Source organism: Rhinopithecus bieti, unplaced genomic scaffold, assembly GCF_001698545.2.
Source record: "Rhinopithecus bieti isolate Rb0 unplaced genomic scaffold, ASM169854v2 scaffold_56174, whole genome shotgun sequence".
Lineage (NCBI taxonomy): Eukaryota > Metazoa > Chordata > Mammalia > Primates > Cercopithecidae > Rhinopithecus > Rhinopithecus bieti.
Window position 1 is genome coordinate 5,144,689 of NW_016824749.1, and position 11,893 is coordinate 5,156,581.

Here is an 11,893-nt window from a genome sequence, read left to right on the forward strand (position 1 = left end):
GTCTGACAGCCCGCAGCCCCCACGCGATCTCACAACCCGCAGCCCCCACAGGATCACACAGCCCACAGCCCCCTTGTGATCTCACAGCCCACAGCCCCCACGTGATCTCACAGCCCACAGCCCCCACGAGATCTCACAGCCAGCAGCCCCACAGGATCTCACAGCCCGCAGCCCCCACACGATCTCACAGCCCGCAGCCCCCATGTGATCTCACAGCCCACAGCCCCGACGTGATCTCACAGCCCTCATACGATCACACAGCCCGTGGCTCCCATGCGATCTCACAGCCTGCAGCCACCACAACCAGCACACTGCCCACTGAGACCAGCCAGCCTCAGAATTAATTGTTCACGGTCTCCAAACTCACTGGACTGGTATTTTAAGGAACACAGAGCGGCCACACCCTGTCCAAACTGGAAGTTTGTGAGAAGGCTAATAAGTGTTTTCGTTTCAAGCCCCTAAGATTTATGAGGTTTGTTACACAGCAGAAGAAACCACAAGGGCTAATCTACCTTCAACTCATGGTAAAACGTGCATTTTAAAACCAGAGTGTACTTACATATTAAAGTATCCTATGTTTGTGTATTTTTTGGAAAGCTATTGTACAATTTGCTGCAATAAAGTCCTTTTCCTGGAGGCCAGGGCCGGTGGCTCACACCTGTAATCCCAGCACTTTGGGAGGCCAGGGTGGGCGGATCACCTGAGGTCAGAATTTCGAGACCAGCCTGGCCAAAATGGTGAAACCCTGTCTCTACAAAAAATACAAAAATTAGCTGGGTGTGGTGGCACGTGCCTGTAATCCCAGTTACTCTGGAGGTTGAGGCACAAGAATTGCTTGAACCCGGGAGGCGAAGGTTGTAGTGAACTGAGATGGCCCCACTGCACTCCAGCCTGGACGACAGAATGAGACTCCTTCTAAAAAAAAAAGTGTTTCCCCTGGAAACAGAATGACAGAATGTTAATGGCAGGAAGAGGCCACGTGGAGTAAGGTCAGCCTGCAGTTGACAGCGTGCTGTGGCTAGCAGGCCAGCGCTCAGCAGCGGCAGGACGGGGAGTGTGCGTTGCTCTCTGTATTAAGTTGTGCAAGGGTGAGCTGGTGTGGGATGGAGTAGCAGATCCCCCAGCCTGCCCCAGGCGCCCACCCTCAGCTGCCTGGCACCTCTGCCAGCTGATTCCTCAGCTACGCCTCCTGGACTTCTACACTCCAAGCACACCAGCTTCCTCGATGCCTGTCCAGGGAGTACCCAAACATGTCCCATCCTCTCTGTCTTTGCACTATTGCTTCTACCCCATAAGGGAGCCATGTACCATGAGATGTCCCCTCTCCCAGGAAACCCTGAAGCTCCCAAGCCACTTGGCTGCCTTTTTTCTTCTGAGCTTAAGAAGCCCCCAGTGTCTCCTTCCCAACTCACTGGGATCCCCTGCTAGGCTCAGAGCTTCCTGAGGACACGAGCAGACTAATGCTTGGGGCAGGGCCATGGGGCCTGGGCGTCGTTCCTTGGCCACACTGATGGTGTTGGTCGATTGGGACAATGGGTGTGGCCTTCAGGATGGCTCTGCTTGCGTAGGGGAGCCCAGGGCTGCCCATGCTGGGACTCCAGAGACAATCGCAGGAGCTGCTGCATCTGGGAAGGGAAGGAGCTACTCCCTGCACTGTGCTGTCCTGAGTTCGTGTGACAGCAACACTGCCATCTCTTTCTGAGGTCATCGCCTCTCCTGTGGCTCCTTCCCTGCTTCCCATGGAGGACGCATGGATTTGTGTGCCCTAGGAAGAAGTGACTGATGAGAACGTTTTTGCCGAGTGTCTGCCTGAGCACCAAGATGAATCTGCCACCTCTTGTCTGTATGGAGAATTTGTAGTAAGTTGGGCTCTGACAGGCCCCTTTCATTTCCACAAAACTTAGTTGGAGAAATGATATCCCTTGATTAACCTTCACATCAATTTCAAGCTGGTGCTGCGAGATTGCCCCTGCACGGGTGAGGCCAGCTGCAGCCGGAGTTAGCCATGTTTAAACAAGATGCAAGACGTTGAAGGTTTACCATGACTGATGTTTCTTAGGAGGTTGGGACTTTCTTCATATTTGAAATCTTTAAAGCCACAGGATTGCCAGGAAAAATGACATAGGGAAGTGCTGCTGCTGTGGGATGTTTACCAGTTCCTTTTGTTTGGGGATCCAGACTTTGCCAGACTGGGCCATTAGGTAGCATGCACACACACATACACACAAATGCACACACACGTGCCTGTACGTGAATGTAGCAATATGCACACTTGCACTCACAGACTCATGCATTCATATGCACATGCACATGCAGAACATCTTTTGAGACAGAGTCTTTCCCTGTCACCCAGGCTGGAGTGCAGTGGCGCGATCTTGGCTCACTGCAAGCTTCACCTCCTGGGTTCACACCGTTCTCCTGCCTCAGCCTCCCAAGTAGCTGGGACTACAGGCGCCCGCCACCACACCCAGCTATTTTTTTTTGTATTTTTTAGTGGAGATGGGGTTTCACCATGTTAGCCAGGATGGTCTCGATCTCCTGACCTCATGATCCTCCTGCCTTGGCCTCCCAAAGTGCTGGGATTACAGGCGTGAGCCTCCGCACCCGGCCCATACACAACATCTTGAGTGCATCATCCGTCAGCACATCTTTGAGTGCCTACTGCGGCAGGTTAAGTTCCCCAGAAGCGGACTCTGAGATGGAGGTTGCATGCAGGCGTTTCCTAAGCAGGGCTCTCAGGATTGCGGGGAGCCATGTGCAGAGCTGCCACAGGGGCCTAGTGATGGAGCTCTGGAGCCGGAATGACTCCTGGGAGTTGCCTTGAGTTCGGTCTAAATGGCCAGGCCTTTGTATTCCACCTGAATGAACCACTGGGTGTGTGACGTCCCAGGCAGGCTGTGACCTCGGGTGCGGCACATGGAGGAGGCCTAAGAATGACAAGAGTTCCTCTTCTGGGCTGGTGGTTCTGTAGGCCACTCTAACTGCTCCTCATTTATTTTATTTCAATGCCTTGTCCTCCGTTTTCTTTAGGACATCCACAGTTTAGCCAACAAAGAGTGGGGGCGGCCTGGCAAGTGTTAGCCCAAAAAAGGATTGTTGCTAAGCCCTGCTCGTCCTCCACCAATACAGACAGGACACAGTTACCTGCTCACGACTAAATGAAACATATCTTCACACGTGTGTGTCCTTTTCAAAGCCTACAGAGGTGAAGACATATGGGTGGGGTAGCAGCAACCTGCTGCAAGTGGCCTCTCTGCTTCTCCTGCTAGGCCTTGAGGCCAGAGGTCCCCCTGAGAACTGAGAGCCTGCCAGGAGCCTCAGGCCGCATGGAGTGAAGGGGTGAGGGCCTGCCTTCTGGGCTCAGATGCCAGCATGTGTGGATGGACAGACAGAACGTTCTCACTGATCTCAAATGCTCCTGTTGATGGGCCAGGAGGCTCTAAACGCTTTGAGAGGTAAATGCACTTGGGGCTGCAGGGGGCTGGGGTCTGTCTTCAGACTCAGGTTTGTGTTTCCGCAGCATTTCTCCCTTTGGGTCGACCCTGCCCCTTTCCCACTATGTGCCCCTGACCCTGCCAGTCAAAGCCTGAGTGTGGGCAGGAACTCAGATCAGCTCCTGACCTCTCCCAGGTGTATTTGTGTTGTGAACCTCGTTTCTGATGATGGGGTTAACACCTCTGCACCACGACAAAGGTCCTTCAGGAAAGGAGGGGAGCACTTTTGGGGCTGTGGAGGGCTTTTCCAAAGCCCCAGGCTTGGACGACACCAGCTTCTCAGGATAGTCCTTGCTCGTGCCTGCTGCCCCAGTGCTGGGACTAATGACAGTGTTTCCGCTTTTGAAAGTGTTCTGATCTGAACCGTAATGATGGAGCGCTCACTGTTCTCTACCCGTGGGTCACGACAGAAGAACTTTCAAAAGAGCGGGGCAAGCTGAGAGTCTCTGGGGACGGGTATTGGGAGGTGGAAGTGAACCTGTGGTCTTTACAGCAGATTCCTCAGCTGCAGGAGCAGCGCACACGGCAGGTGCTCCACAAACAAAGAATGCGTGGCCGCCTCTCTTAGCCCCATTTTGCAGATGAGCACAATGAGGAGAAGAATCCTGATCCAGGCCTCGGTGCTCTGTTCACCAGCTCCTCCTCCTTGCTGGGGCTTCAGACAGGTCCGTGACAGAGCTGGGGCTGCTCTGCCTGTGTTGGGCTCTCCGTACAGGTCTGGCAGCTGTGCCAGGCCATGGCCTCCCTCAGGTCTCCTGCCAGCAGTGCTGCCATGGGCCAGGGTGGGCCCAGAGGCACCGAGCCTCCTGGTCTTGATGCTGCTGTGCAGGCTTGCACTCATCACAGACACAGACTCCGGCTTCCCCATGCTGAATGCATGAATCATCTGAATGCAGCTCAGAAAGCGGGTCTTTCTTCGCTGGGTGTGCGTTCACAAGCTCCTCAAGATGCAGGAGAAGGTGTCAGTGGAACTGCATCTTTCAGAAAACATGCACAGACCAGCACTTTTCCATCTTGGGAAGAGAAAAACCCTCCCTATATCCCTGGTCCACTGGGTCTCCAGGGCTCTGAGCCTGTAGACTTAGGGTTGATTGAATTCCCTGATAGGCGGCTCAAAACCAAAACCCTAAACCAAAAGCCTGCATTCCAGAGGTAGACTTTCTCATGAACAATGGAAATGTCAGTTAACTGTGTTTATTTTGACTAGTGTACTGAAGCGTTGAAGGAAGATGCATTTCGGTCCTGGTGTCACATAAAAAGCAATTTCCGGGCCAGGTGAGGTGGCTCATGCCTGTAATCCCAGCACTTTGGGAGGCTGAGGTGGGTGGATCAGCTGAGGTTAGGAATTCAAGACCAGCCTGGCCAACATGGTGAAATCCCATCTCTACTAAAAGCACAAAAAAATTAGTCGAGTGTGGTGGCAAGCACCTGTAATCCCAGCTACTCAGGAGGCTGAAGCAGGAGAATTGCTGGAACCTGGGAGACAGAGGTTGCAGTGAGCTGAGATTATGTCACTGCACTCCAGCCTGGGTGACAAGAGCTAAACTCTGTCTAAAAAAAAAAAAAAAAAAAAAAAAATTTCCTGTTCCAAACACCTGTGGGATGGCGGAGTGGGGCTGAGAGGCACCTGTGTGGATGTCCAGGACCCTGGGGATTCAGGGCTCACAGGAAGCCCTGAGAAGGATGGACAGGGCCTCTGCTCAGCAGAACCTCTGCTTGGCTGTGTCCTTTCGCAGGTTCAAGGGACTGGATCTTTCCTGGCGGGACCCCTGGAGTCCATGTGGACACCACACAATGCCTGCCCCCCAATGGCTATGAAACACAGGTGGGGTTGGCCCTGGGCCCAGGCAGCTATACCTCCAGCCCCGGTGCCAGGTGAGCCTGAGAGGCAGCCGAGCCGCACACCCCTGTGTCGCAGGGCAGAGGCCTCTGCAGGCCAGTGGCTCTCACTGGTGTTGCTGGAGGCCTTCTGCAGGAAGGGCAGGCGGAGAATTCCAGGCTCTTCCTTGTAGCAACCTGGGACGCCTTTCCCCAGTTTCTGTAGCAGAGGCCTGTGTGGGAGTTCATGAGAAGAAAGAGTTCTATTGGAAAGCCACTCGCCACACTAAGAAAACACTTGGACATCCCAGCATCCCTGTGGTCACGCTTCCTATCCAATGACCTTGCCTGAGCACGGATGAGACAAAACACCTTTGTCGTGCAGTGTTTGGCTAGCAGATCTTACTGCCTCAGGATTCCCTTCTGGCTGGCAAGCCAGATGCACTCACTGAAGGGCCAGGCCTCCTCGCCATGGCCGTGGGACGGTTTGTCCCTCAGTTGAAGGCTAGGACAGAAAGGACAGATATTCATTCTTCAGGGCCAGCCTTTACTCCTCATACTTTCCCTCTACCCCAACACACTTTATTGTAAAATTATCAAACACACAGGAAGGTGGAAACGAGTGTAAGCATCCTGGGGCTGGACTGTTCCCTTGAGCCCTCTAACCCCTCCCCATTCCCCCACGGGACAGGTCGAGTGAGAACAGAAGCATCGTTTTGGTTACCTGGAGGGACTGCTGCACCTTCCTTTTCCCCTTTTCACCTCTTCAGACTGGGGACCAGGGAACGGTGTGGGCCCAGCCCCCAGCATCCTTCTTGCTCTTGGAGGACCAGGGCCGGGTGGGGTCAGGTGGGAGTGAGCAGCCTGGAGCTGATGGGGGCAGTAGAGGCTGTTACTGATGCCCCTGGAACGTGTCCTGGGGTCCTTTGGCAGACTTGTCCACTCGGTGTGTGGCATTTTAAGGGGATGAAGGCCAGGAGTATGGCCCAGGGCCCCAGGTTTCTGGCTGCTCAAGGGTCAAGGTCCCATTCTCCCAGCCTGTCCCTCAGCCCTACCCTCCCCACACTGGGCTCCACCTGCTTTGACCCCAGATAACAATGGCATAGTCTCAGCCACAGGAGGGAGGTGTCTGGTGATAGCCCCTCAACTGCAGGTCAGATGGCTGAGGTGTGGACGCCTAAGACCCAGCCCGTGAGATTGCTTGCGAATCGGGAGGGTCGACATCAGCTGGTTCATATGCACAGACTTAGTGTTGGGATAAGTAGGGAAGAGGGTGTGTTGGATAGGCAGAGTTGAATATGTTTATTTTAATACAAATAACTTCTTCATCTGTAGTATTTATTCTTGGATTTTCCTGCTGCCCTTAAACAGATCTTGATGGTGGCTAAAGGACTCAGGGAGTACTTCACAAGGGCAGGTGCTCCCCATTCCTCTGCCCTGCAGCAGCACTGTGTGGGGTGTAGGGGTGCAGCAGGGGACAGGGTAGGGACTCACAGAGCTGAGAAGGGTGACGTGATGCTCAGGCAGAGGTTCCAAGGCTTTTGAGTGAGGTTCCAGGGCTGTCAAGGAGGCCTCGGTGGTCAGGGAAGGCTCCAGGGACAGGGAGACAGTGCTGCTGAGTGCCAGGTGGCTAACTGGTCCCCTGAGCACCCTCTCCCAGCCCCACTGGCCTTCCTTGTCCTCTGTGGCCACCATGTCCTGCAGGGACCCTGACATGTGGCAGGCATAGGTGGAGGCCAGGAGAGAACTCGCTGCTAGAAACTTCATTAAGTTCTGAGGTGGCAGCAGGCACTAGGAGTGCAGGGTGGCAGGGCTACACCTTGCTTCCCAAGTAGACAGAAACAGTCAGTTTTTATGACACTGTGATTTCAAATGTCCGAGGCCAAAGTAATAAGGAGAGCCAGACTGGAGAGGCTTCAGAGGCTGACCCACCTGCTCACTTTTCTTCCTGTGTCTAAAACCCAACCTTGCCAAGCAAGAAAAACCTTGACCCAACAAGAAATGGGACCAGAGACCCCCCCAAACAGGGTGGAGACACAGGAGTGATTCATCTTGGGCACATTCTGGGAGTTAAAAGAGAAAGGAGCCAGGAGGACTTTCACCCTCAGATGACGCTGACAGCACCAAGGGCAGGTGCAGCTGCTCAGCCGGGTCCCTGGAGCGAGTTCTCTTGTCGTTGCGTGTAAATATAGAAAGGGTGGTGGGGAGAATCCAGAGGATTCACGCTGCCCCTTCAGGGCTGATCTGGGGGAAGTTTTCCTTAAAAGTTTCACTGATGGAGATAGCAGGGCAGTCCACATCAGCTATTTTCTGCCTTGTGTTTTCTATGTATCTTATACTTGCAAAGTTAAATATGTCAAACAGCATGGGGTGGGAAAAAAATCAAAGCTCTTCCATAATCAGGACCTTCCCGGGGGCCTCTGGACAAACAGGCAGTAAACAGGAGAGTTACAGATTTTACACATGCGATCCTGCCTGGCTCTGAGCGGTGGTGCTGGAGCACAGGGCAGCCCACATGTGGGGTGACACCTTCTAGGAGCAACAAGACCCAGATGCCAGGCTCTGCAGGATTATTAGGGAGCTAGTCTTTCAATTAGAGCTGCTAATTACTCTGCTACTGCTGCTGACTTGCTTTGCATGAGGCTTGCTAACAAAGTGAACTTTGGGGTATCCTGGGCAATTATCAAGGCTCTTTGACCCATATATTGACATACGCCAGGGGCACCCATGCAAGCCATGGGCATTGTGCGAACATCTTCTTGGGGCACTTCACAACTAATTGGTAGTTGAGGGCATTAAATAGTCTTGTGGGCTTTATTAAGTTGGCAGTGGCTAATGAGGGTCAAGTCAGTTCCTCATTGAGAAGAGGCTGACAGCAGCTCACAGTTAGAGAATGGGCACTTGGGGGATTTTTATGGTTCCACGCAGGATGCCAGGCAGTACTGACCTGTCAAAAAGGGCTGGGAGAGTCTCAGAGTCATGTGCGAAGGTAATTGCACAGATATCTTGTTTTATGACAGTGAGGTCTGAGGGTGCTTCTTACACTGCTAATTCCTGGGCCCTACCCTAGATATGGGTTCAGGACCCAGGGACTTGCTTCCTTAACACATATGGGAAATGTGGCCAACTCTGGGCAAGTGGCATGCATGTGGAAAGTGGTAGGTGGCAGGATGGAGGGGAGCTGGCATTTGTCAGATGTTTGCATGGCAAGTTGCTAAGGTGACACCATTGGTCCACTGGCATGGGTCTGCAGGGCAGGGGTGGGGCTGACTTTGGTCTGCTTCTGCTCCCAAGCAGGTGTGGGTGAAGGATGGAACAGGAGGTGTGTGGCTGCTGCCTGGTGGGCAAGCCGGGGTCACTTGGGTCTCAGGGAGCCAAGACGGAGTGCAGACCCCACCCTCAAAGGCTGAGAAACGGCTTCTTGTTCCCTTACCTGACTCCATGGCTCTGAACTGGCCCCTTCCTTACCAGCTTGAGTTGGCTTGGAGAAGGCTTGGACCTGAGCACAATAAGACCCTCAGGGACTGGTCCTGGGCTCAGGGGAGGTCCCAGTAGCTCCACCAGGAGAGGTTGACGTGGGCAGTTGGCATGGGGGTGATCTAGGAACAGGAGACAGCACAACACCAAATAAGAGGCCTGGGTTTCCACTGTGAGACGGTGATGCCTCCCCCTCATCCACTCTTAACCTTCTCATATTTTCTGTGTCCCCTACAGCTGGATGTGGCCACAACACTCAGTTCTGGCCAATGAGATGTAAGGAGAAGTGTTTTATGGTACTTCCAGAAAACTGCCTCCTTATTGATGCCTGGAATGTAGATGCGATGGCTGGAGATTAAGCAGCTATTCTGGCCCAATATGTGGGGCAGCAAGACAGGCAAGTCCCTGACACTTTGGACTCATCAGCCAAGGGACGCCTATCTTTGTTCCTCCTTTATGCAAGGGATGCGTACCAATCTTGTTTAAGCCACTGTTATTTGTGCCACTTGAACGTAAATCTAGCCAATGTAGGCTGATAACTGCCATCAGTGAAATCCAAGGCTGGGCAGCAAGGATCTGGGGGCAGCATCAGGCACTGCAGGAGAATGTTCTTGCTCTGGGAAATACCGAGCTGCAGAAAGAGGCAAGTCCCTGGTCTGGAAAGGCATAAGAAGGCAAAGGCTCCTCCAAAGGCACAAGGAAAAGTCCACCTCTGGGACTGGGCCATGTGGTTAGAGTGGGCTCGGTGGCAGTGTGGTGTGCCATGCATGGTGCAGCTTACTCTCTGTTGCCGTGTTCCCCTGCCGGGGGCCAGCACGGGTCCCATGCTGGCTGAAGGTGGAGGCACACAGTTCTGCTTGGAGCATGAGAGGGCCGCAGAGGCAGGAGGGAAGCCATCTCTACTTTTCCTTGTTTTCCTTTTCCAGGATTTCCATCCTGTCTTAGCAGTTGGTTAACTCCTGTCCATGCCCCAAATAACAGTGGTGCTGAGTCAGAGCGTAAGTGGTCAGGACACACTTGTGGACCAGCACTCATCGGGTCAGCTCCCTGGTGGGCTGGGCGATTTCACAGCAGGCCAGAGAACCCATACAGCATTGGGCTCTTCAGTTAAACTCACATCCACAAAAAGTCCTGGAATGACTCCCCCCACCCCGACCAGGTAGGGGAACAGTAGCGGGAACAGTAACAGCAGCCACGGTACCAGCCAGGGCCTGCCTTTTGCACAGTGATCTTTATCTCACTTAATTGGATCTCCTTGTTGGTGCTGTAATGGAGATGGTGCTTGGAAAATTGCTCATAGCTGCAGAGCTGGAATTCAAACCCGGGCTGGTCCCACTCCAGTCTGTGACCTGTCCTGGAGCTGTCTTGTGTTAAGGTCTCATTTAGCTCTGCTGCTGGCTCATGGTGGGAGCTTAACCAAGTCACCACAGGTCTCTGTGTTTCACAGCTCTCTGTAAAGGGAGGGGATAGACTAGATACATTGTGAAGGTCCCAAACTCGGGCTGGAAGACAAAGCTCTGCACCCACCCCAACACCCACCTTTGCTGCACACTTTGTGGAGCGTTTAGGGGAAGCCCTCACTCTCAGGCTGTGTGTTGGAGATTGTGGGATCCAGTTATCTACTGCTGTGACACAAAATCCCCCAAACTTAGGGCTGGAAAGCAACCTGCACTCATCGTATTATGGGCATGGATGCTGAGGGCCAGGGGTGGCTTTGTCTCTGCTCGGTGATTCTGGGTCGACAGTTGAGAAGACCGAGTGGGGTGGAGTCATCCAGGACGGAGCGCTCTTCTGAGGGAGTGTCTTCCCTCCCACACTTGGCTCCTGGCCTGGGCTCAGCTTGCGGGTGGAGCACCTCCCATGGCCGCTCGTCAGGCTGGGCCTTGAAACCAGGGTGGTGATGGTCTTTAAGAGGGAGTGTCTCACAAGCAGATGTCCCAGGAGATCCGGGTGGAAGCTGTGTGGCCTCTTCTGACTCAGCCTCAGAAGTCACCAAGCATCACTTCCGCCATGCTCTGCCAGTCGAAGCAGCCACAGCCCTCTAGATCCAAGCAGAGGGAGGCAGACCCCGTCTCATGCGGGAGGGAGTGTCGAAGAAGCTGGGATCCCTGTGTTGAAGCTGCCACAGGGCTGTAGTGAGGCTGCACTACACACCGCATTCCTCCCCGTGAGCTTAGTCATGGGCTGCAAGAACAGTGATATGAACCAACCTCGTTTGATCACATCGGTCACTGGGGTGCGTGTCTTCGACATGGTGTTGGGCAGTATGTGCATGGACCTGAATTTGGCCTTGGCTCTCTAGAGGTTGTCAATCTCGAGCTGATTAGCAACCCCTGGAGGGCTCGTCCACACAGACTCCCGAGTCCCACCTCCAGAGTTCCTGATTCAGTGAGTCTGGGGTGGAGCTCAAGAATTTGTATTTCTGAGGAGGTTGTAGGAGATGCTGATGTACTGGTCCAGGGACCCCACTTTGAGAATTGGGGCTATCCAGGGAGCATCCTATGCCAACTGGGCCTCTGGACTTTGGAGGCTCTAGTTATTAGAAGGGTGCGCTCCCTGCATTTTTACTGTGCCCCATCAATTAAAAACCAAACAAAAACAAAACCAAAAAAACTCCTAACTATACCCCAGATATATGTATTTCATAAGTTATACATGTGTGTAATTGTTAATCACATATTAAATCTTAGTGAAGTCTAATAGATGTGTTTCCAGCTTAAAATAGCTATAAATAGAAGTTCTAGCATGTTCTTCCTGCATCCTGAAGGATGATTTGGGGGTTTGCAGGGTGACACAGCCCAGCCTGGAGTCCCCGGGGGGCAGATAATGGTGAGAACGTTCACATTCAAGGTTCCTTACTGCTCAGAAATGGCATTTGTTCTCGTAATCCATGAATATTTAATGAACCCTGAGTCCATGCAAGGCAATGGGTCAGGCGCTATAAAATATGCAAGGAAGCAAAACATGAATCTTATCACTTAGCTGCTACTGTGAAAGTTGATTGTTCGAAATGGGTCATTCTTGTCACACCCAACTAAAACAGAGTCAAGGAGCCAGAGGCAAAAAGCACTCAGGTCACATAACATTGCTCTGAAATGTAATTC